The 24,634-nt window shown below is 51.9% G+C and overlaps 1 protein-coding gene and 1 long non-coding RNA gene across 2 annotated transcripts in view; one reads left to right on the forward strand and one right to left on the reverse strand.

Annotated features, from left to right (window-relative positions):
* Positions 1-3,060: 3,060 nt before the first annotated feature.
* Positions 3,061-7,406, reverse strand: LOC102901895. The gene is made up of 3 exons (XR_440435.5): positions 7,005-7,406; positions 6,756-6,852; positions 3,061-3,616 (listed from the first exon to the last, which is right to left on the reverse strand). It is a non-coding gene; the product is annotated as an uncharacterized LOC102901895 (long non-coding RNA).
* An 84-nt stretch (positions 7,407-7,490) lies between these two features.
* Positions 7,491-24,634, forward strand: part of KLHL25 (kelch like family member 25) — a 35,155-nt gene continuing 18,011 nt past the window's right edge. Inside the window, exon 1 of the mRNA XM_023254940.2 lies at positions 7,491-7,641. The gene's annotated coding sequence lies outside the window, so the exon portion shown is untranslated. The remainder of the gene's footprint in view (positions 7,642-24,634) is intronic.

A 24,634-nucleotide genomic window follows, 5' to 3' on the forward strand; every position in this document is an offset into this window, starting at 1 on the left:
TGTCTATTTTCCCAGAGAAGCTCTTCTGGAGCCAGGCCCAGGAGTCCTGCCCTGCCTGTGCCCCTCACAGCTTTCCTGAATGCCAGGGAGAGGGCCTTGGGGGTGGAGGCCATCCCCTCACAACCAACTGGAGGGGATTTAAGCTTCTGACTTTGTTTTTAAATTCTCTTCTGAGGGGCGCCTGGGTGGCTCAGTCTGTTAAGCGCCTGATTCAGTTTCAGCTCAGGTCATGATCTTGGCTGTTTGTGAGCTTGAGCCCCGCGTCAGGCTCTGTGCGGGCAGCACAGAGACTGCTTGGGATTCTCTCTCTCTCCTTGCCTGCCTCCCTCTCTGTCTCTCAAAATAAATAGACTTAAAAATTAAATTCGTTTTTGCTTAGGTGATAGATTCTACATGCCCTACATGCCCCACACCCCCCCCCCCAGCGGCAAAAAAAAAAAAAAAGAAAAAAGAAAAGAAAAAAGAAAAAAGCAATAGATTCCCACAGCTCAGAAATCAAACCGTCTGACTTTCCTGCGCTGTTTCGACCTCGGTCCCTCAGCGGCCCCACCGCCTGTCCCCACTCAACAGGGACCACTGGGTCCATTCTCTGATCGCCCTCACAGAGCATCTTCATTTACATACACGCCTTTACAAGCGAACTTGCTGATTTTTCCCACTTCGGGCTCCAAAGATAGCACAGTACACACACTGTTTTGCATTTCAACAGTTGTTCATTAACCATTGTTCCATACTGTGTGTTGCCTTCTGGTTTCTGGGAAGCAAGGGAGCAGGGCAGGCCCCAGCCTACATTTCTAAAAGGAGGCGTTTGTTCTGTGATGTTCTCTTATCTTCCTACAGCTCACTCCCACCCCTTGGGTCCAGCTCCCCCACTGCTGGCATCACAGGCTGGGCTCTGGACATCCAAATCTCCTTCCCGGTGTCTCTGCAGGTGCCCCGACCCGCAGACCGAAACTGTCACCCCCTTTGGCCTTCCCATACCGCTAGATTGGACTGTATGGCACAGAAACAGGAGTTTGCTTTTTTAAAATGCTTACTTCTTTTTTCTTTTAATTTTGTTTTTAATGTTTATTTTTGTGAGAGAGAGAGAAAGACAGAGCACGAGCGGGGAAGGGGCAGAGACAGAAGGAGACACAGAATCTGAAGTAGGCTCCAGCCTCTAAGCTGTCAGCACAGAGCCTGACGCGGGGCTGAAACTCTCGAACCATGAGATCATGACCTGAGCCGAAGTCTGATGCTTACCCAACTGAACCACCCAGGCACCCCTAATGTTTACTTCTTAGAGAGAGAGAGAAGAGAGAGAGAGAGAGAAAATGCAGGTGCACAGGGGAGGGACAGAGAGAGAGAGAGAGGGAGAGAGAGAATTCCAAGCAGGCATCACAGTGTCAGCGTGGAGCCTGACATGGGGCTGGAACCCCTGAGCCGTGAGATCATGGCCTGAGCCGAAATCAAGAGTCAGACACTTAACTGACCCTGAGCCACCCAGGAGCCCCGTGAGTATGCTTTTGCTAGCCAATAAAGGTCTAAGGTATGGCCTTCCGGGTGGTATAGGGAGAGTGCATTTGGGGAAGGGGCTTCATGGGCACCGCTGAAGGGGGACCGCTGCCACGTGGCTGCTGCTTCCTGGGGTGGAGGCAGCCGCCAGGTCCGAAAGGCTGCTTCCTCACGCCGCCACCAGGTGAAGGCAGGACACGGTCTGTTTTCCACAGCTTTTGTTCCTGCCAGACCCAGCCCTGCCCTGCTCCTTTATGCACCCACAGCCGACTCGGTGACTCATCGGTGACCTTGATCCCAGCTGCTCCCCCAGAGGAGCAATCACTGACACCCGGCCCCTCCCTTGGGAACTGAAGCTGACAAAGCCATCCCCAGCCCTGCCCTGGGCAGGCCCCATCTGACCAGGGGTTCCATCTTTAGGGAGCTTGACCCAAAATTGAAGAGCTGGCTGAACGTATCCAACACTGAGATCAGAAACCGCTGGCACGGGGCAGCTGGGTGGCTCAGTCAGTTGAGTGAGCGCCTGACTCTTGAGTTCCACTCAGGTCATGATCTCACAGTTTGTGGGTTCAAACCCCACGTCAGGCTCTGTGCAGACAGCGGGGAGCCTGCTTGGGATTCTCTGTCTCCCTCCCTCCCTCTCCCTCTCTCTCTCTCTCTCTCTCTCTCTTTCTGCCAAAAGTAAATAAATTTAAAAAAAATAAAAAGAAACCACTGACTTAATGGTGGCTAACACACTGAAATCATTGAATAAATATTTGTTGAGAGCCCTCTATGTGCCACGCACTTTCTAGGTCTGTAAACAAAGTCTTTGCCCTTGTGGAACTTACATTCTGGGAGAGCAGCCAGCCAATTAAATCCCCATACCAAATAAAATGTACGTATGTATGCACGTGTGTATTTATACCGTCGATGTGTGTGGGTCCGTATTGCCCGCCAGGAACGTGCACAGATGAGTGAGTTGGGTTTAGCACTTGTTGCCACGACGGAGACCATGAACCATGGTCCAAAGGTGTTAGAAGAGCCTGCCTAGGATCTAGGCTTTGGGTGGGTGGTTTGGGAGAGGGCCCAAGGAAGCGGGGCTTTCTCTGGATTGGGTGCTGCCAGAAAGCAGGGATGAGTCTATTATAGTGTTGCTCAATAAACCCTATCTGAAAAACAGGAGGCCAGATCAAGGTCACAGCTGTAATTAATAAACAGTACTTACACTAACTAGGAGAGGTGGATGTTTGGTACTTTGTGACCTGGACAATGCTTACATTTGCTGTGTTCAGACACGATTAGGAAGCAGTCCTGTTTTTTGTCTTGACCTATCACGGCCAAGAGAAGCCTTGTCTGATGCTGATGTTCTGTGAGATTCTTTTTTTTTTTTCTTCTTAATGTTTACTTTTTGAGAGAGACAGAGTGTGAGCGGGGGAGGGGCAGAGAGAGAAGGAGACACGGAAACCAAAGCAGGCTCCAGGCTTTGAGCTGTCAGCACAGAGCCCGAGACGGGGCTTGAACCCACAAACCGCGAGATCATGACCTGAGCCGAAGTCAGACGCTGAACCGACTGAGCCACCCAGGTGTCCCTCTGTGAGATTCTTTATTTTCAGCAGGAGAACATCATGCAATATGCAGGTCCAGTTTCTAGATGTCAGGACTGCCTCCCACTTTTCCCCCACCCCCAAAAATATATACATATATAAATATAATTTCAGGCAGAAAAAAGTGCTGTGGAGTAAGGCTAGGGATTCCCAGGATGAGGAATGTGGTTACTTTAGAGAGGCGGTCAGGGAGGCCTATGTGGTCACGTAACATTTGAGCAGACCTAGAGAAGCAAGGGAGTGAACTGTGTGGCCATCGGAGCGGAAGAACTTTCTGGGTAGAGCCAGCCAGCAAAGGCAGAGGCCTCGCAGTATGAATGCGTTTGGCTTGTTTGAGGCCTGGCAAAGGGGTCAGGGATTCTGGAGCAGAGCGGGTGAGGACAGGGGAGTGGAAGATGATGTGTGAGAGATGGTCCAGGCCAGATCAGGTCAGGCCAACAGAAGGACTCTGGCCTCGACTCTGCGATGAGAGGATCCTGAGGGAAGGACGGCACATCATGTGGTAAGATCCCTCTGGCCGCTGTGTTGAGAACAGTCTAGGGGACAAGAGGGAAAGGAGGGAGGTGAGCTGGGTGTCTGCTCTGATGACCCGGGGGAAAGACGACGGTGGTTTGGAGCAGTCTGGTGGTAGCGGTGAACTTGGTGAGACCCATTCGCTCAGACTTGACAAGGATTAGAGGTTGGTAAGGGAGGGTGGGGCCAAGACTTCATTTGAGCAAAAGACCGAGTTGTAGTGTGAGCCCTGACAGTTGGGTTTTCTCTTTTTTTCTCTTTGACCATAAGGGCATAGACTTCAAAGATGGCTATCAGGAATAAATACATGGCCGGCCACACACTGGCTGGAGATCAGACCCAGGCTACCCCCAGCCCCCAACTGAGGCTCCTTTGTTTTAGAAATCTTGTTTGATTTCAATAACTGACCATTTGGGCTACTTACATTTTTTCTATTCCTGCTCTTGAAATTCCAGCTCTTATGTTTTGAACTTACCAGTAAAGGGTCAGCCCATGAAACCCTAGACCCCAACCCTGAACCCAAGGTTCTGTGTTACTGTGTTATCTCAGTAAACACAGAACCCCAGGCCCATGCTCACTTGCGTGCTCTCTCTCTCTCTTTACCTGCAACCTTGCTGTGTGGCCCCAAGGGCGCTGTGTAATTTCCAGGTTTTGTAAGTAATATTATTTTTTCAAAATTTCTGATGGTTGTTGCTGAAGCGTGTCTTGAAATCATAAGTGCAACAAAGGGCGCCTAGGAGGCTCAGTCGGTTAAGCTTCCGTGTATGGCTCAGGATCATGATCTCACGGTTGGTGGGTTTGAGGCTCGCACCCCGTATAGGGCTCTGTGCTGACAGCTCGAGGTCTGGAGCCTGCTTAGGATTCTGTGTCTCACTCTCTCTCTGACCCTCCCCTGCTCATACTCTGTCTCTCTTCTCTCTCTCTCTCAAAAATAAACATTAAAAAAAATTTTTTTTATACCCACAACACTCGTCACTGACAGGGAGAACAGCATATCTTTTTAAGGGTAGTTCATCAGGGGCTCAGGGGGGTATGTGAGGGAGAGGTGCCCTTAGACATTCAAGCTGAGACATGGAGTAAGCAGTTGTACCTGTGGGCCAGGAGCTATGCAGAATGGGGGGGGGGGGCAAGAACAGATCAGGAAGTTGCCAGTTTTTGCACAGATAAGGCACGGGCCTTAGTGAAATCACCTGGAGTGTGAATATGGGTAGAGAATATGGGTAGAGAAGAGTGCCCTGCACTCACTTGCTAGGCACCCCAGTATCTGGTCCTCTGGGGACTGGGAATCAGCAGAGGAAACTGAAAAGGAACATTCCAGAAGGCAGACGAACCAAGAGTTCAATCATCTATTAACAAATTTGCATTGAATTCTGCACATCATCTGAGAAGTTTTAAGAATTCAGATTCTGAGCCACCGGAACACTGAAAAGACGCCAACGACAGGAGGAAAAGAAAAAGGTGTGGGCCAGAACTGTTGGTTGACATGAAGAACCCATTCCCTCTTTTCTTTCTTGGTGAAAGACCCCTGACTCTGTTTGGAGAGGCAATACACTCACAAACGTAAATGGAAGTATGTGTGGGACTTCTGCTTAAATGGAGCGAACACAGTTGGGAGGCACATATCTGCTCTTCTACTCTATCCCATGCTGCCTCTGAAATGTGGGTGCTATTGCTGGAGTTCCAACAGCCATTTTGGAACATGAGGCAACTGGAAAGGAAAATCAAGCATTAAGGGTGGCAGAGTGGAAATATAGCCTATGCACTTGGTAACTGTGGAGTTGGCAACCAGTTCCAGATTACTTAATGTCAGATTTATTTCGCACGGGCAAGAAACAAACTTCTACCTTTTTAAAATTCACAGTTATTTCTGTCACATGTAGCAAAAGCGAAATCTGATAGGAGATTTGTTCATAGGATTTCAAAACTGTGCAGACGACTTGTAAGAGGAAGCAAGGATTCAGAGATGTCGTGATCCCCACTTTCTCAGAACTCCCTGCGCAGTGGGGTGGGCTAACAGGTCGTAAGTGGTTCATTACAGCACAGGAGTAGGGGCTATGACAGTGGTTATGCCCCAGGGTCTAGAGTGAGGACCGAGCAAAGCAAGCTTCATCTCCTCTTTTCCTCTCAAATCACATCTAAATTCAATAACTCAACACGTGTTCTTGGTCTGGTTTGGTTCCGTTGCCGGCATTTGATTTTAATATATTCCAGTAGCTAATTTAAGCCGTGGAGTTGAAGAGGGGAGAAATGATCACGCAAGCTAGATTTTAGATGCTTGGCACTTATAATCTCTCAGAGAACCTGAATGGAATACTAAGCAATGGTTATGAGCTTGCGAAGAATCAATTTTGCATGTGGAGCTTCATCCAACCAACAATTATATAAATACTCCAGCTCCACAAAATTGGCAGGACGCTAAAACTACAAATGTGTTCTGTGCCATTTCTCTAATGCGCCAATTATTTTGATGCGGCCTTTTCCCCCTGGAAGGCACCTGAACAGCACACTTGGCCAACTGCTTACTGCTGGCCAAGACTGCTCTTAAATACCAGAAGCCTCTCTCCAGATCTAGGCCAAAGGGAGACACAAAAACTATATTGAGCACTTACTAAGTGCCAGGTCTATTACTCCATTCTCTTACTTAATCTTTACAGCAACCCTGCCATAGGTTCTAGAATCCTTCTTTTGCCAGTAAGAGTTTGACACCCAGAGAGCCTGAGCAATCTGCCTCCAGTCCTCCACAGCTCCTAAGGGGGTAGAACCAGAATCCAAACCCAGATCGGGTTTCCTCCGCTCCCCTGTGCACCATGCTGCTTCCCCGACACGCCTCCCCTGCCATCTCACACCCTTTTAAGCCTGGAATCTCTTTTGTCCAGTCTAAACAGCTTTCTAGGCATGGGTTCTTCGTTCCACTTTCCACGAGTTAAAATCCCACCCTCTTGCAAATCTTTTGTGCGCTCCCCTCCCCCTTTATAAACCTTCCTGGCACCTCCCATCCCGGTGACCTCTGCTTCCTGGGAATTCTCCCCGCCCCATAATTGGCTCCTACAACACTTAGGACTTTATAAACTTTACCAGAGCTTTTTGTATCCTTAAGTAACCTACCCTATTATCAATTTTCAGGGGAAGAGAGAAAAGAAAACACATTTATTGCACACTTACCTTGTCATAGGAGTTTGTCTCCTTTCACACCGCAAATGATCCCATTAGGACTTTTTACCTGCCGCGTTACAGATGAAGAAATTGTATACACAGCAACCTGAAGTGGTGGAACGAGATACAAAACCAGAAGTTAAGAAATAGAAATTATAGATCATCTCAGAAACTAGCACATCGCGCAGGCGTCCGGTAAACGTGTGTGCAAGGAATTAATGAATGGATGAATATGTGAATATTTGAAGACTGGCTTACATAAAAAACTTAGTGAGCAATGGCACGAGAGGGAGAGCTGAAGTACCCTGAAAAGTACATATTCCAAGTACTAATGGGGTTTCGTGGCTGCAGAAAATCCCCAACTTTGAAACAAGCCCAGATCAAAATGAAAGGGTTTCCCTAACACTTTCACAACGAAAAGCGTGGCTCCGCACACCCGGTGCAGAAGAGGCATTTGCAATCTATAAAGTTGCCTCCTCCGGAAAGCTCTAGAACACCGTCGGGTTTTGTCCCCCAACTTCGGCGGCGGGGACGTGCAGGCGCCTGTGCCTTTAAGAATCTGGTCGAAGTCCTTTTCCTCTCCCCGCCCCGCCCCCTCGTCGTGCCGGCGGGGCCCGGGCGCCCACCCCTTTCTCCCACTGCGACTGAACTACTGGTTCGGCCGCCCATCCGTCACAGAGGCGCCGCTTCTGATTGGCTTCGCGCCGGGAGGCGGGGCGGGAAGGCCTGAGAAACTAGTTTGTTGGCGGCGCCCGGGCTGTACCGCGGCGGCAGCGCGCTCCGGCTGTGGAGAGCCGGGGGAGGGGAGCGGCGGCAGCGACGGCGGCCGGGGCTGTGGAGCCTCGCGCGGGCGACCAGGAGCCTCTGAGCGCGGCGGGCGGCGGCGCCCCGAGCGGTGAGTGGCGGGGCTGGGCCGGGCTGGGGGCGCCCGCCTCGGGCTGTTCTGGCTGCGCGCCCGGCCGCCGGCTCGACACTTGTCACCTCCCCCCCGACGACGGGGCCGGAGGGTGCGGGGATTTGAGCGCCTCGCCGTCTGAGCCCCCCCCCCCCCCCCGGCCGAGAGAGCCCCCGCGGGGCTGCGCGCCCCGGGAGCAGCCCAGCGCTGCTCGGGTCCCCCGAGCTCCCGGGCCGCCGCAGGGTCTCGGGGGCCGGCGGAGTCGGGGACAATGGTGGAGAGAGGGGTGGCCGCAGTCCGCCGCCGCCTCCTCAGCCCCCGCGGCTGCTCCCGCCCCGCGCGTGCCTGGGGACCCGGCGAGGGTATTTGCAGAGAGCTCCGGGCGAGGGAATGAATTGTTTTTGCAAATGGATGTAGCGCGCGGGAGCTACAACTCTTTCCCTTGGGAGTGGTTGATTCATTGAGTCCGCAGACTCTCTTTTTAAAAAATTACTATCGATCCTGGAAAGAGGAGGCTGCTCGGCTTTGAGGATGTGAGCGGTCGGGCTCTGCGCCCGGGCCCGGAGAAGTCCCCGCGCACTTGACGCCGAGGGCCAGATGGCCGCCTGCCTCGTGCGGAGCGAGGGCCCGGGGTCGAGCCAGGGGCTGTTGTCCACGCGAGCCGGGACCGGGTCCGGCGCCCCCGGTGCCCTCGGCCGTTCACGTCCCGCCTGACGGGGGTCCCTTCTCCGGGTTTAGAGGGCTGGAGAACAGCGGAGGAGTGGTTAAGTCCCACCCACCTGCCCACCGAGGTGGCGCCACCCACGCAGGTCCAGAGCAAGTCTTCTCTAGACAGCTAGCCCGGCTGTCCCCTTGCCTGGCACAGGACCCCATTCGGGCACGCCCCCCCCTGCTCCTTTTCTTCCTCTAGTTGCTTGGGAAGCTTTTCCTTTGAGAGATTGGACCCCTCCCCTCGCCCCCAGGGGGCACCTTACACTTTTTTGGTGCTGCTGCTTCAAAGTCCCCAAGGTGCATTATAGCTCTCTTTGAGTAAAGAAAAATCTTTATAGAGATCTGATCAAAGGGATTGGGGTAAAGGCCGTTCCAGGCCCCTCCGGGTTTAATCTGGGCACTCTGGTCCTGCTGACTTCCTCTGAGCAGGAGACAGGCTCCCTGAGCTTTGGCCCTCCCTGGTGAGGCAGGGCAGAGAACACCATGTGTCTGGGCCTCTGGTTTCACTCTGGCCATGTGGCACTGGGGGGAGGAGGCGGGAACCCCCCCCCCCCCATTCTTACCATGGACTGGGCTGTGATGACAGCAATGTGCTGTCACTCCCTTTGGGATCCTGGACCTCAGTCTCCCCCTTCGTAGGTAGGACTGGTGCTCTGTGGCCCCCAGTGTGCTGTTCAGTTTCCTAGGGGTTGTTGGTAAAGGCTTGCATTTGGGGGCTGGGGGTGGGGGTGGAGTAGGACACAAGGTCCACCCCACTGCGGGCAGATTTGGTATCCTTCTGAGACCAGGGGTCCTTAGGTCCCCAAGCTGTGCCTGAGGAGTTTGATGGAGTCAGTCTTCTGGGCCTGGCAGCTCTCTTGGTCTGGAGTCATTCCGTTTGTCAGGAAGGGACTCCAGGGAGGCTCTTAAAAGGAAGGTAGAGAGAAATGGTAGAAACCTTCATCCTGGGGCTCGGGCTGCAGCTGGATTTATGGTTGTGGTGCACAGAAAGAGGGTCTGTGGCCGAGCTGCACCCCCGGTATCGGAGACAGCCTCTGCAGTCCAATGCCCCTTAATGGCCTCTCAAACCTCTGGGCACCCAGTGTGGGGGAGGAGAGCCGGAAGGAGGAGAAGATTACCCAGGCCTGGGACTTCGTGGTCTGCAGTGAAAGCAGGCTTCTCATCTACCACTGTGATGCGCCAGGGGGTGGGGGCGGGGGTGGGAGTGTTATTCTGTGAGTGGTTTGTTCATTCATTAGTTCATTCTTTTGTTAATTGACGAATGAGTCATTGTTTGAAGGGTCTTGACCCTGTATTCTGGGAGCTTCTAGACCAGGGTGTGTGGGCACATGGATTGGGACCTGGATACACAGACACACCTAGGTGTGCACAATAAATACCCCAGTGATAAAGGCAGCAAGGGGAGCTGAGGGGCATGGATGGCAAAGCTTTCTGGGGAGATGATGCCTTGGCAAAATAAAGATGAGAAAGGCATGACACAGCCCAGATTCCAGGCTCTGGGTGGCCGCCTTCTCCCACCACCTGTGCAACTTCAAGGCAGGTGCAGGTTGAGGTTAGAAGAGTGTGGGTGTGAGGTGATAGAAAGGTTCACCTGAGACCGTGGTGCTTTGGCTTGTGGAGTCAGCAGTCCTGAGAGTCTCTGGGAAGATGGGTGGCTTCTGGATGTAGCCTCTCTGCTCAGGGGGTCCTGGGAATAGCAGCCCCAGGAGCTCCAAAGACCTGCCCATCTCCTGAGCCCTAATCCATCTGGACCAGCCTACAGTGTGGCCTGGCCAGGGAGGGGTGAACAGAGCTGGCAGGAGAAAACAGAGTGGCCAGATGCAAATGAATTGGCTGATTGAGATGCCGGTTTTCATCTAAAGTGGTAAATTTCATAATTGAATTGCCTCAGGCAGCCAGAGCCATTGAAGCGTTTTCCCAGCCAGAAAGCACTTAGTTGGGACAGCTGGGGGTGGAGGGGGGGGGGGGGCATATGTGCCTCCACAGCCTTTACTCCCCTCATCCCAGCAGGGCTCCCCCCTTAGCAATCTGGGTCTGTCCCCAGGTGATGGAATCCAGCCCTGGTTCCACAGAAGGTGCCAGCCTCTTTGGAGGACCACCTGGCCCCTGAGCATCACTGCCATTATCCCAGTGGATAGCGGTTAAAGCTGTGACCTGTCCCCTTCAGGCACTCGCCTTGCAGGACTGACTCCAGACCCCTCAGCTGTTGGGGTTGAGATGGTGGGAGCCGAGAGAGAGCTCAAAGATGGGAGGGCCTCCTGTTAAGACTCCTCAACACCAGGTCAGGGGAAAGAACACAGGCTCAGGAACCAGACTTGGGTTCAGATGCTGCCTGTGTGTCTGTAATCAGCCATCTCTTGGGCCCCCGGCCACCTCCACCCACCTTCATCCCCTCCCTCTGGCGCCAGTAGACTCTGTGCTTTATTGCTGCCGAACCTTTCCTTCCAAGCCCGGGCCATGCCCTTTGGATGAAAAAAGGTAGGCACGTGTGGCTCACCGGCCTGTTTTTAAAAGTGCTGGTTCTGGGGGCTCCTGGGTGGCTCAGTCGGTTAAGCGTCTGACTTCAGCTCAGGTCATGATCTCACGGTTTGTGGGTTCGAGCCCTGCGTCGGGCTCTGTGCTGACAGTGAGGAGCATGCTTGGGATTCTCTCTCTCTCTCTGCCCCACCCCCTGCTGGCTTGCTCTCTCTGTGTCTCTCAAAATAAACTTAAAGAAAAAAAAGAGAAGCCAGCTGAGGCTCAATTGAGGGCAGAAGCTGATGCGTGAAAACTTAGGAGTTCTGAAGGGCCTGTGGGGCATCTAGTTACAGATGTCCTGGGGCACCTGGGTGCTCAGTCGGTTAAGCGTCTGACTTCAGCTCAGGTCGTGATCTCACGGTTTGTGGGTTCGAGCCCTGTGTCAGGCTCTGTGCTGACAGCTCGGAGCCTGGAACCTGCTCTGGATTCTGTGCCTCCCTGTCTCTCTGCCCCTCCCCCACTCACGCTCTTTCTCTCTCTCAAAAGTAAATAAACATTAAAGAATTTTTTTTTTTTTAAAGTGCTGGCTCTGTGGTCTGAGAAATCCAGTTTAGTTGGGGAAGTTTCACCTTATTTTCTGCAAAAACATAAAAATCTACTCAGATGTTCTTTCTCCCATGGTGGTCTGCACCCTTGGGATGTGTACGGAGTCTGGACCAGGCTCTCTGGGCCACACCTCATTTCAATGTGTGACCAAGGCTCAGGGTCAGCTCCCCCTCTTCACCATCCCACAGTTGGACCTTTCACACCTAGAGCCTGTTGACAGAAAGACCACTTAAGTGGGGTGTCTGGAAGTCCTACTCTGCCTCTCCCTGGCTGTGTGATTTCATGGAGGTCCCCATACCTTTATGGGCCTCAACTTGCTCTTCTCTAAAATGGGTGGATGCTGTTGTGTACAGTGCTTCTATTTAATGTTTTGCTGTAAACTCCCAGAAGTTTTTGCAGCCTCATGAAATTTTATAGGCTTGAGTTATTTGCCTAGCCCTCATGGGCAGGAAGAGATAGGCAGCCAGTAGAGTGCTGAGGAGCAAATGAGAAGTCAGGAGTCTGGGCTTCTAGTTCCAGCTCTGCCTCTGGTGTGTGCTGTGGGGCTCCAGGTAAGTCAGTTTCCCTCTCTGGGTCCTAATTATTCCTCCTGGAGAATGAGAAGGGTATACAGTAGGCAAGCTCCCAGTGTTCTTTCCTTTCTTGGTGAGTGGAAACCAAGTCTGACTCTCCCAGTTTCTCAGGCCTCCCTGGGCTCCCTGCCTCTGTCCACTGGCTAGGAGCCCAGGGCCCAGGTGTGAAGGGCCTACAGGCACTGGTGCCCACAGATGAGGGACTGGTGAAGCCAGAGGACTGGGCCAAAGAAGAACCAAGCTGGGCCCAAAGGAAGGTGGCACGTGGGTGACTTACTTCTCAAGGTTGCTCTGGCTGGTCCCAGGCGGGGAGCCAGGCGGCAGGTGTGGGAGCACTTAGACTGACACCTACCCCACCCCCCAAATCCTGAAATGGATGGGGTAGGACCTAGCCTGCAGGTGTCCCCAGGGCCATTTTGAAGAAGAAAGATAGGCACAGATCTCCCGAGATCAGGAGGGATCAGGAGGGAGCCCAGGGGTGCAGGAGGATCTGAGGCGCCCGACACACCAGGCTTTGCCCAGGAGGTGCCTGCAAGACCTGTGGGATAGCTCCTCCTGTAAGAAGGCATGGGCTGAGCAGGGCCCTGGGAGAACTGTGTCTTGCCAGAGGGAGGACCACATTAGCCTGGGGTGTCACTTCCCACCCACCTCTATGTGCCAAGAAGAAACCTTGGACCATCAGCCGATCCATCAGGGTAGCATGCAGGCATAGGATGGAAACAAAAAGCCTTGCTTATTATCTACCTGTTCCCGTTGGGCCCCCAAGGAGAGGCTGACCACAGATCAATCTAGGGTGAATGGAATTAATTTCCTAATTAAGAGGAGCTTTGCTCACTCAATTCCAGGATGTGCTGCCTGCCAGGTTTGCAGTTGGCCAGGCCATATTTGTCTGGGCAGGAGTGAGGGCCAAGAGACGCAGGAGTTCTTTTTCTAGAAAGCTGTAGCAGTTACATCCAGCATCCAGAGTTCAAGTTCTGCGGCATCCTAGTGGGGCTTGTGAGACCTTGGGCAGCAAGTCCCTTAACCTGTGAATGCCTCTGTTGTTCACAGCTGTGAAAATGCAAAGGAGAAACCCGTACAGCTGCATTCATGCAACAAGTAGGTGTTTAGCACTTTCTGAATGGCTCATCCTGAACTAGAAACTGGGAAAAAGAAGTGGAGTTCAGAGGATCCCTTCTAGCAAGTTCGGCCCCTGGCATGTGAGGCAGACACGTAGTCAGGTGGTTGTAGCACACTGCTAGGGTGTGAGTGGCATGGCAAGAGCCTGCCTCAGTTTCCCCACTGAGAGGTGAGGAAGTAGACTATTTTTAGCATCCCCATTCCCAGTGTATCCAGTGAGTATTTTTTGCCACCTGTTCTCTACCACGCTCTGGGATGCAGCAGAAAACAGGGCAAGGTCCCCACCGTCCTGGAGGCCTTATTCAACCGAGGGAGGCAGACACCACATGGACAAAATAAATACAGCTGCCATTAGGGCTGCTGGAGGTGGGTGGGGTGGAAAAGGTCAAGGTGGGAGCTCAAGGGGGCCTAGAAAAGGCCTCTCTGGGCTGGTGACATTTGAGCCTAGACCTTCAAGACTGGACCGAGGTGCCCATGGGAAGGTCTGCAGAAGGGCCTGCCAGCCAGGGAGCAGGTGAGTGTGTAGGCCGGGAACATCGTGGGCCGCGTAGGGGGATGCAGCCAGAGATAGGCAACAGCCATCACATTCTGGAATCTTCTGATCCCTACCGGAGGCTACAGAAAACATGTAAAGTTGTTTGTTTTCTTTCATTTCGGTAATACATCAGTAGATTTCCTTTATAAATGAATAACCCCATAGGAAAAAAATGCAGCCTGGTGTGGAGGTCCACCTCGTCCTTGGTATCCATCGGTGGTTTGGTGCATACTGTACTGGTCCCCCTTTTCCTGTACAGATTTTGTGTTTATGTCACTCTGTATGTAGTGGCACCCCTCCGCATGGCACAGCCACACAAGCCACCATCTTTCATCTTACCCTGTCCCCTGGGAGATGTTAGGTCATGTCTGATATTTTTTCTTTTTCCCTTCATACAGTCCATGAAGTCTTGTGCGCCCTTGATCGTGCATGTTTCTGATTTTTAATTTTCGTCATCAAAGCCGAATGCCTTTCCCGAAGACTTAGGCACATCACTCACCCACTGATAGTGTTTGGGAGCCCGGTTGCCCACGTCCTCACCCATACTTGATATTATCCACGTTTTCACTTTTAGCTCATGTGATGGGGGAGGGAATGATGTCATTATTCCTTTAAAACAAGCAAACAAAACAAAAGTGATCCAGTTTATCCAGGCTTTCTCTTTTTGTTTTCATCCATCTTTGTTTTTCCAGAATATCAAGGTTTAGTGATTGCTGGCTCTGCCTGTGCCTGGTCTCCTGACCTCCAGCGAAGCTTCATCTGTGAAATGAGGCCCTTTTAATCCCCGCCCCGCCCCAGCCAGGCTGCTGTGCATTGCGCTTGGGAAAACATTCCTGAAAGTTCATTTTATGCTGAAAAGTTCTACAAACATCATGGGGTTTAGCAGTGAGAGCGAAATATCTGAAGCCTAGAACGTGTGAGTGAATCTGAGTGTTTCTAAACAGCCAGTGTGTCTAGAGGAAGGGCTGGGGTGGCTTTAGGTGGGACACCTGCCTGGCATCCACCACGTGGCCTGAGAGAGAAGTCAGAGTGGCTGAGTAGGTGTGTTCCTCCCTGTCTCACCTGCAGGAATGGAGAAATGAGCCAGGAAGGTAGAGAAAGTTCTCTAGCCTGTCCATAAAAAGACTCAGAAAGGGGCATTGGCCACCACAGGCTGAGCCCCGTGTTTACCTGTTGGTGGAGACCGAAGGCTGGGGCCCTTAGAACTTTATTGATTCTATTACTTTGGGGGTCCTGGTCAGTTTTCCTGTAACAGGAGGCTTTAAAACAAGTAAAAGACTGACAAAAGGGCCCTTGCACTTGATTCAGAGACAGAAGGATGGGAAGCTCTGGAGATTGGTAGATGAGGAAAGGAGGAATCTGGGGCCAGGGAGAACCTCACCCATGTGGTTCCTGGGTGGCATTGGGCCCTCAGGGGGCAGGCAACCTGACTGCTGGGATTCTGGTGCCTGGTGGCATTTTAGCCAGGCTCTCCTGTCATTCCCTAAGTCGGCTCTAACAGCTCACCTCCACTTCTTGGGGGACAGCATCCAGGCTGGGCTGAGCCCTGCCGCCTGGGGATGACTCAGACATAAGTCCTGGTGGAGGCTTCTGTTATCCCCACCATCTCGACCTGGTTAAGACAGCTGCAGGGGACAGTGGGCCACAGACAGGAAGGTAGACACACATGGGGGAGGGTAATAAAGAGCAGATGAACAAGGGCACCTTGGAATCCCCAAAGGGCTTTGGTGGAGGGCCTCCCCTCTTTGTACCTTGGCAGCTAGTGAGTAGGAGAAGAGGGTGGGAAGCCTGGCTGCTGGCAACTTTTTACCTTTCTCAGATAGCCTCTGATTCTGAGGGTTGGGTTTTTCAGGAAGGGAGTGAGGGGAGCATCTCGGGAGCCGATCTGAGGGTGGTTCACAGGGTCAGGGGCACCAGTGGGCTGCCCTTGCTGGGTCCCACCCACTGCCATCCTGAGCCCAGCTTGTGGGCGTTTCGTGGAGCTGGAGTGAGCTCAGACCCCAGGTTTCCTTTCCAGCACCGAGATGGACTGGTATATCGGTGCTGCAGGAAGTTGTAGTTGCTATTTTTACCACTGCAACTAGGACTTTTTACTGGAAGGTACAATTACAAGCAAAATGTCAGGGTTTGGTTGGCCAGCTGAGCCCTGGGAGGCTGCCGCAGGCTGAGGCAGGAACCACGGCATGGTCGGTTGGTGTGTAAAGCAAGACACTTTGCACGTGGACACATACCTCCCCTAGTTGCTGGGAGTGGCTTCCTCTGAACTCTTTGCAGGGTCTGGACTTCTCCTCTCGGCAAAAAAGAGGCCTTTGCTGGGTTTTGCCCAGATAATTGCACCCCATCACCTTATAATTGGTTGGCCGTGGGACTGAAGCTAACCAGCTAAGCCATTCTCTTCCTGACTGCCCTAGAAGTTGAAGGTTTGTTCAGTGAAATTGACAGCCTGCTACACGATTCCCGCACTGCTAAGTGCGAGGGGTGGAAATGAGTAAGACAGTCCTGACTCTGAAGCATCACATATGGCAGCAATTAAGGAGACAGAAGGTGCGAGTGGTCCCCAAACCCTTTGGACAAGCACCTGGTATGCTTTTCCTCTATGTGCATTATGGCTAAAGGCCAAGCTGGCCTTATATTAGGTTCTCTTGCTGCATAACAGATCACCACAAACTTAGTGGCTTAGGCTGTACTTATTTATTAGCTCATAGCTTTGTAGGGCAGAAGCCTAAGCTGGCTGGACTGGGTTCTCTGTTTAGGGTCTTGGACCATAAGTCCAAGGTCAAGGTATTGAGCTCTTACCCTGAGGCCCCGGGGTAGAATCTACTTCTGGCCACTCAGGTTTTTGGCACAATCGAGTTCCTGGTGGTTGGTTGTAGGACTAACGTCCCCTGTCCTCTCTGGTTGTCAGCTGGATGCTGATCTTGGCTCCTAGAGGCTGCCATGTTTTGTGCCACATGGTCCCCTCCATCTCCAAACCCAAAGTGGGGCATCAAATCCTTTCCTGCTTCAAATCTCTGGCATCCATGTCTGTGATCACCTGGAGAAAACTCTGCTGTAAAGGGCTCCTGTGATTAGGTCAGGCCCACCCTGATAAGCTCTCTGTTTCTAGGTCACCTGATTAGTTAGTAACATCATTAATTATACCTACAGATTCCTCTGCCACATGGGTGACAGTGGCACGCATGCCATGTAGGTTGCAGGAGGAAAGCCAGGGGTGGAGATCAGGGGGCCAGCCATCTTTGCCACAGGGCTCATGCCACCAGGGGCCACACGGACAGTATTAAGAACAGCAGTTCTCATGAGCTGAGTAAATGTTGTGTGCCCTGTTGTGCTAAGAGAATCTAAGGATTCTCTCCTTTAAAAAAAAAAAAAAAATTCAATGGTTTTGCGAGAGCAAGAAAGAGAGAGAATGACAGCATGAGCGGGGGAGGGGCAGAGAGAGAGAGGGAGACACAGAATCCGAAGCAGGCTCCAGGCTCCGAGCTGTCAGCACAGAGCCCAACGTGGGGCTGGAACCCACAGACGGCGAGATCATGACCTGAGCCGAAGTCGGATGCTTAACCGACTGAGCCACCCAGGCATTCCCCACCCCACCCCCCTTTTTTCTTTTAAACGTTTATTCATTTTTGAGAGACAGAGACAGATGGATTCTCTCCTTTAATCCCAGGATAGTACGTTCACAGAGGGACAGTTCCTTTCACCCCCATTTTCCAGATGGAAAGCCGAAGATCATGGAATATAAATATCTGGGGTACAGACAGCAGTACTGGGCTTTGCAACCAGAGACTTAGAGTCAGCCTAGCCACCTCATTGGCCTCTCCAGTTTGATTCCTACAATTTATGAGACACCGTCCAGGGCAGGGTTGAGGGCAGGGCAGAGCGCTTTCCCATGTAGCACTTAAGATATTTAAACATGAAAGCTGTCAGCCATACTGCAAGTTAATACAACAGACATCAGGAACATCTCACCTGGGTTTGACAGATGTCTGGACCTTTCTGATTCTTATTCAGTGGGTATTGTGGCTTATCCACTTTCCGTTGAGCAGTATTTATTGAGCATCACATACATTCTAGGCAGCAGAGATGACACAGAATACTGTCCTGGAGGAGCTGGAAATTAAAATAAGGGCACAACACACAATGACCTGAAGGAGTAAGAGTGCCGGACAAGAAACAGCACAATGCTGTAGGAAAGGGTCCACGGGTGTCAGAATGTCAGCTGCAGGAAAGAAGACAAAAATGTGTATTTACCATGGCCACATCCCTGGTACATAGTACAGGGCCCTGCACATAGTGGGTACTCAGATTACTTGTCCCGTGAATTTTTTGAGCATCATGTATATGCAATCCCCCTACATATCAGCCAGAGAAAGGCGTGACAGTGACATGAGGTTTCATGGAGGAGTTGAGACTTGGCAGGAGAGCTGGAAAGGCCAGCCTGTATCTGCATGAGGCAGGGAGAGGGGCTGGGGTGGGCGACGAAGCTGGAGGGGGAGACAGGCTGGCCAAGGCTTGGATGTCCAACCCTCACTGAAGGTTTTTGAGCAGGAGAGATTGGTGGTCAGGAGCAAAGCATTTGGCCTCAGATTGCTGGGCGTGGGAGAGGCCGGGGCCTCTGGTAGCCCAGCCTGCAGAGGTGAAGGCCTCACCTTATCTCCAGCATAGAACCAGTGACACAATGGACCGGGAAGGAAGATTTAATAGAACTTGGTGGCCAAACGATGTGCTAAAAATGTATATGACTGAGTCGTGATTTCTGGGCACCCGTGCATTTGGCTATAAATATACACACATATGTAATTTCAGGAGACCAAGAACTATCAGCTGCAAAGCCCAAGGGCAGCAGCCCATGCGTGGCCCCTGTACTTTGCTATCTGAGGCCCTGCCCAGTGCAAGGTGCCCAAATCTGTTATTTGGGGGGAAAAGGAGGGGGTCCTGTGGTAAGAAAAAAGTGGCTGGTAGTGAAGGGAGGAGCAGGGCAGGTGGGGAGGCCAGCCAGCCGTGGGTTAGAGGGCACTGGCCCATGTGACTGCTCCTCCGTGCAAGCAGGCAGGGGACCAAGACCAGCAGGGGCAGGCGATTCAGCTGTCAGTCACCCCCTGCTCTCCACAGAAATTTTCCTCTGAGTTCTTCCCAAAAAGCATGGTAATGTGGAGGGTAAGGGAATTCTGCTAACCCGGTGTTCTAAAAGTGTGGTCGGGAGGATCCAGGAGTCTCTTTTTGGGTCCACAAGGTCAAAACTGTTTCCATGGCAATGCCAAAGTGTTACTTGCCTTTTCCACTGATTCAGAGCACATAGCTTAGTGAGCTGATGTTTTCCCAGTGACCATTGCACGGTATTACCGAACAATGTGGAACAGTCCATTCAAAGTGTAGGGTAGACCAGGAGGTCGGAATGTCAGAGTACAAAAGTTCACTGACTCAGGCTCAGGTTCCACACCACAGTGAATCTCTAGGAAACTACCACTTGTCAGGTCTTGGTGTGGTATCCAAGAAGAATATCCTAAATTATCTGAAAAGGCTCTTGCAGTCTCCCTCTTCTAACAACCTGTCCCCGTGAGGCTGGGTTCTCTGCACATTCTTCAGTGGAAACGTTTCACAGCAAACAATGCAGAAGCAGATATGGGGATCCAGTCAGTATTCTCAATTTAAAAAATTTTTTTAAAAAGTTTTTTTTTGAAAATAGATTTATGAAACACGGTTGTTATTTATGTTAACATATAATGGTTGTTTGTTTTTTTCTAATTTTTTTTAATGTTTATTTTTGAGAGGGGGAGAGACAGAGCGTGAGTGGGGGAGGAGCAGAGAGAGGGAGACACAGAATGTGAAGCAGGCTCCAGGCTCCCAGCTGTCAGCACAGAGCCCGACGCGGGACTTGAACTCATGAACTAGGAGATCATGACCTGAGCCGAAGTCAGACGTCGAACCGACCGAGCCACCCAGGTGCCCCTGTTGTTAACTAATACACATTTTAAGTTTTTCCCCAGTTTTAATTTTAAAACATTTAAAATTTAATTTTGATAACTATCAATAGGCAAAACCACATAAAGAAAAGCCCCTTAGGGTCCTCAGTCATTTTTAACTTGTAGAAAGATCCTGAGACCAAACCGTTTGAGAGCACTGTGCTGCCCCATGCACCTGTAAACCGGGAGCTGAGTACCAGGCCATGAGCCCAGCTCTCAGTACTAAAGGCTCTCAGCCTTTAGCCCCCTCAGCGATCCTGTGAGGTTGTGTGATTATTTGCATCCCCATTTTACAAACGTGGAAACAAAGGCCCAGAGCATTTGAATACCAGGCACGGGTCTTACAGCACAGTCATGGCAGTGCCAACTAGAGGGGAGGCCCCAGACCTATGTGGCTGTTCTCCAGGCAAGGGGGAAGGCAGGTCCCTGAGAGAAAGTCCGTGACACAGACCTGGTGTGTCCCCAGGTCATCCACCGTCCTCCGCAGCTGGCACTCTTCTGGCTTTACTAAGCCCATACGCTTCCTCCTTTCCTGAAGCCCGGGAGGGAGGATGCAGGTCTGCTAAGTGCAGCAGGGGTGCTTGAGAAATCAGGGGTTTTCATTTAAAATATGCTCTTCCAGGGGCGCCTGGGTGGCGCAGTTGGTTAAGCGTCCGACTTCAGCCAGGTCACGATCTCGCGGTCCGGGAGTTCGAGCCCCGCGTCGGGCTCTGGGCTGATGGCTCAGAGCCTGGAGCCTGCTTCCGATTCTGTGTCTCCTTCTCTCTCTGCCCCTCCCCCGTTCATGTTCTGTCTCTCTCTGTCCCAAAAATAAATAAACGTTGAGAAAAAAAAAATTAAAAAAAAAAAAGTGCAGGCTCGGGGCACCTGGGTGGTGCAGTCGGTTAAGCGTCCGACTTCAGCCAGGTCACGATCTCGCGGTCCGGGAGTTTGAGCCCCGCGTCGGGCTCTGGGCTGATGGCTCAGAGCCTGGAGCCTGCTTCCGATTCTGTGTCTCCCTCTCTCTCTGCCCCTCCCCCGTTCGTGCTCTGTCTCTCTCTGTCCCAAAAATAAATAAACGTTGAAAAAAAAAAAATTTAAAAAAAAAAAGTGCAGGCTCGGGGCGCCTGGGTGGTGCAGTCGGTTAAGCGTCCGACTTCAGCCAGGTCACGATCTCGCGGTCCGTGAGTTCGAGCCCCGCGTCGGGCTCTGGGCTGATGGCTCGGAGCCTGGAGCCTGTTTCCGATTCTGTGTCTCCCTCTCTCTCTGACCCTCCCCTGTTCATGCTCTGTCTCTCTCCTGTCCCAAAAAAATAAAAAATAAATAAAAAATAAAATATGCTCTTCCATTTTGCTGTATGTACCCAGTATTTGTAGCCAGGAAGGTTCTTTGTCTTCGTAAATAGCCCCCATTGTGCCATTTGAGCAGGGACTTGGGAGCAAAACAGGTTTGAATACTGAAGATGTGTGTGCATTTTTTGTTTTTATCTTCTGTGAGCCTCAGTTTGCCCATCTTTACAATTGGGACCTTGAAGATGTGTCTGAAGGATTAAGTAAAAGGATGCATTTAAAGCACCCAGCACAAAGGCTCACACATGACAGGGTTTTGAAAAAGTGATACTGTATCTGGCATGGAATTCAGCAGGTTCAGAGGGGTACGGGGTTTGCACTGTTCTCCCCAGCGCACTAATGTCAACCAGTTTCTTACACAGCCTGCCGGAGATAGTCCTTGTACGTATACACGGGTGTGTGTATAGCATGTCTCTGTGTGTGTGAGCGTAGGCAGTCTGGTTTCTTATGTAAATATATATATATATGTATTTGGGGGCGCCTGGGTGGCTCAGTCAGTTGAGTGTCTGACTTTGGCTCAGGTCATGGTCTCACAGTTTGTGAGTTCGAGCCCCGCATCGGGCTCTGTGCTGACAGCTCAGAGCCTGGAGCCTGCTTCTGATTCTGTGTCTCCCTCTCTCTCTGCTCCTCCCCCGCTCATGCTCTGTCTCTCTTTCTCTCTCTCTCTCTCTCTAAAATAAACATTGAAAAAATAATAAAAAATTTTTCTAAAAAAATATATATGTGTATATATTGGGTTGCACAGTGTTCCATTCGATGAATGAACCAAGGTGTATTTGACTAGGGCTCTTATTTATGAATATTGAGTTGCTTCCAGCCTTTTGCTTGCAGCCAAAGGCCCATGTGCAAGTAGGACTGAAGGTGAGGTTCCTTGGAGTGGAAATGCCGGGCCGAGGGCACCTGCAGCTGTCAGTTTGAAAGATACTCCGAGTCGCTCTCCGGCTCCGCGGAGGAGACAGAGCTGCATCCTGGGCCTTGGGAATTGAACAGCACTCAGATTGCAGTCGCACAGCAGCACTGACAGCCTGGAGAAGAATGAACAGGGAGAAGGACCCACCCCAGGAAATGGCCAGCGCTTCACTCTTGGTGTTGTTTTATTTTCCTGTTGTATTCTTCTCCATTTGCCGCCAAGACTCCAGGTGGCTCGTTGAAAGTGATATCTAGGCCAGAGTGCTTTGAGCGGCTCCATCTGTGGGACTCTGAACCTTTCAAGGGACCAGACAGGAAAAGAGACTGCCTCCCTCTGGGTCCCCAGCCCCCGCTCTGTTTGCTGAGGGCCAGGCTAATCCTTCTGAAGAGGGAGGAGCCCGGGGTCATGATGCAATGTTTGCTTTGGAGGGGACTGTTCTCTCTGCCCCCTTTGTTTCTCCCTGTGTCACTCTGGATAAGAGAAAGGAAACCAGTTATTTCAACAGATGGGTGAGCCTGAGTGCCGAGTTCTCTGTCCCCTCTCTGATTAGAGCAGTGGTATCCATTACATTGGCCCTGATCCCAGCTGGAGCCAACAGCCAGACCTGCAGACTCCCGGCTTCGGGGGCCAGAGATGGTCCAGGCGGCCCCACCGAGCTGAGGGGGGACAGGATATGGCAGAAGAAGCTGAGTGGTAGCTTCTGTCTGCCCTGCCCTGATGAATTTGGAGGTGTCTACACCACCCACCCACCCCCACCCCCCCACTTAGCTGAAAGAAGTCGCCTTGTTGCAGGGGTGGTTTAAGCACGGCAAACAGAACTTTTAGGACTTTGTGACATCAAACATCTAGACTTCTTCTCCCAAGATTGTATCTCAAGAGAATACCAGTAATTCAACATAAGCAGAGATGTGATTTGTTTGATAGAAATTTTAGAACTGTGGATGAATGACTTCCTAAGTCATAGTTGTTCTGCATTTCACAGACACCAAAAGTTACATGTGACAACCACACAGACGCTGGGCCGTTTCATGAGGGAGCCCGGAAGACTGGATGCCAGGGCCTGCACCCCACGGGCGCTCAATCCACCTTTGTTCAGTAGTGAGTGAAGCATAGGAATATGGAAACTGTGTAAATCGGTAAAAACAATGTAAAATAACGTTCTGTAACTGCAACAATGTAAAACGTTTGGGGATAAAAGGCAAAAATGAGCCAACACAAAAATAGTTACTCTGTTCGGAGACTGGCTTAACCTTGTCACCTTCCCCCAAAACTTTCTTAGAACTTCTCCCCCTCCTCCCCGATTCTCCTTACCCTCCCATAAATGTTAACACCAGATATAAGTCTGTGTGCTGTGTACATATGCTTTGTATATAAAAACAACAAGATCTTTTCCACCTCCCCCCCCAAGAATGAGGTTTTGCCCCCGCAGGGCAGTGTCCCCAGCCATCATCTCCCTCCCCCCCCCCCCCACCCTCATGAAAATGCCTGTGTTCTGGGTTGACATTCCAGGGGATTTGCGTCTTTTGTATCTTGTGCTTTTCAATCCTACATTGTCTTGTCAGTAAAAATGATTGAGCTCCTGGGTGTGCCCCTTGGCCTGTCTAACTTGGTCCATGGAGCTCACACTGAGAAGGCAGGGCTCTGAGCAGAGAACAGGGTGCTGAGCACCGTGGCCGTGGCTGCTGTGGGCTGGGTACGTGGCCCACACAGCCCCTCCTGAGGGTTCGCTTCTCTCCTTAGCAAGATGGCTTCTCTGAAAGAACAAAACCTGGCCGTTGCGGAGCTGACAGAACCCTGACCTTGTCTTTGAGCAGCTAGACACGGCATGGGGGACCATTAGATCCTTTCCCTGAGGTGGCCTTGCTTAGCCGGGTGTCCTCATCTGAACAGGACCCAGAAAATGACCCTAGAGGCCGCTTTCGCACTAGGACCCTTTGCCACGCACAGGAGAAAAGTTGATTCATTACCTGCGTTGGGTGTCTCGGAGCACGGAGGCTTCATTCTCCTCGAGATGGCGCTGTTCCAGGTGCGCAGAAGGGTTGACAAGGGTTACTCCAAGGGGGATACGGAGAAGGGTGTCCAGTGGCTGGAGCCCCGGGCTGTGGCCCCCAGAGCCTCTCTTCTGTCCCTTTGGTGTGTGGGAAAGAACGATACAGATCTGGGCTCACAAAGCGCAGAGGTGGGAGCTCTTTGCCCAGCGTCCCTCCCGTGAAGTGCAGGTGAGGGTTGGACATAAGGCCGTGGTGAGGGTTGCACGCGTTCACACAGAAAGCATTTGGAGCAGCGCCCGCGATGGAGCAAGTCCTTGGTAACTATAACTTAGTGCTGGTGGAACTGTCATTGCCGTTAATCTCGGAGCTCCCGTTCCCACGTGCAGGTTACTGAAACAGTGGGGCAGGTGGCAGGATTGCGCCTCTGGCCCTCGTGGGTGAGTGAAGCCATGTGCCTGGTTTGGGCCAAGGAGATGGGAGCGGAAGAGGTGTGTGTCTTCCAGGCCGTGTGCGGAGTTCCCAAGCGCCCTCTCTCTTCCCTGTGGCTTACTGACCGGTGACGGGGTGCTGCTCTGTCATCTGGGTCCCTGGGGCCGATAGTGATGACAAGGACACTCTTCACACTCACCCCCCACCACCCCCGAACCATGATGCAAGTGGTATGAGCCAGAGAGAAATTGCCGTCCTCCGAAGCCTCTGAGCTATGGGGGTGTTTGTTGATGCTGCAGAACCTGGCCCATCCTGATTAAAGTGGACAGGCCTGAGCGGGCCGGGCGTGGTTGGGGGAACCACCCCTTCTGTGTG

The sequence above is a fragment of the Felis catus genome, chromosome B3 (genome assembly GCF_018350175.1).
Source record: "Felis catus isolate Fca126 chromosome B3, F.catus_Fca126_mat1.0, whole genome shotgun sequence".
Lineage (NCBI taxonomy): Eukaryota > Metazoa > Chordata > Mammalia > Carnivora > Felidae > Felis > Felis catus.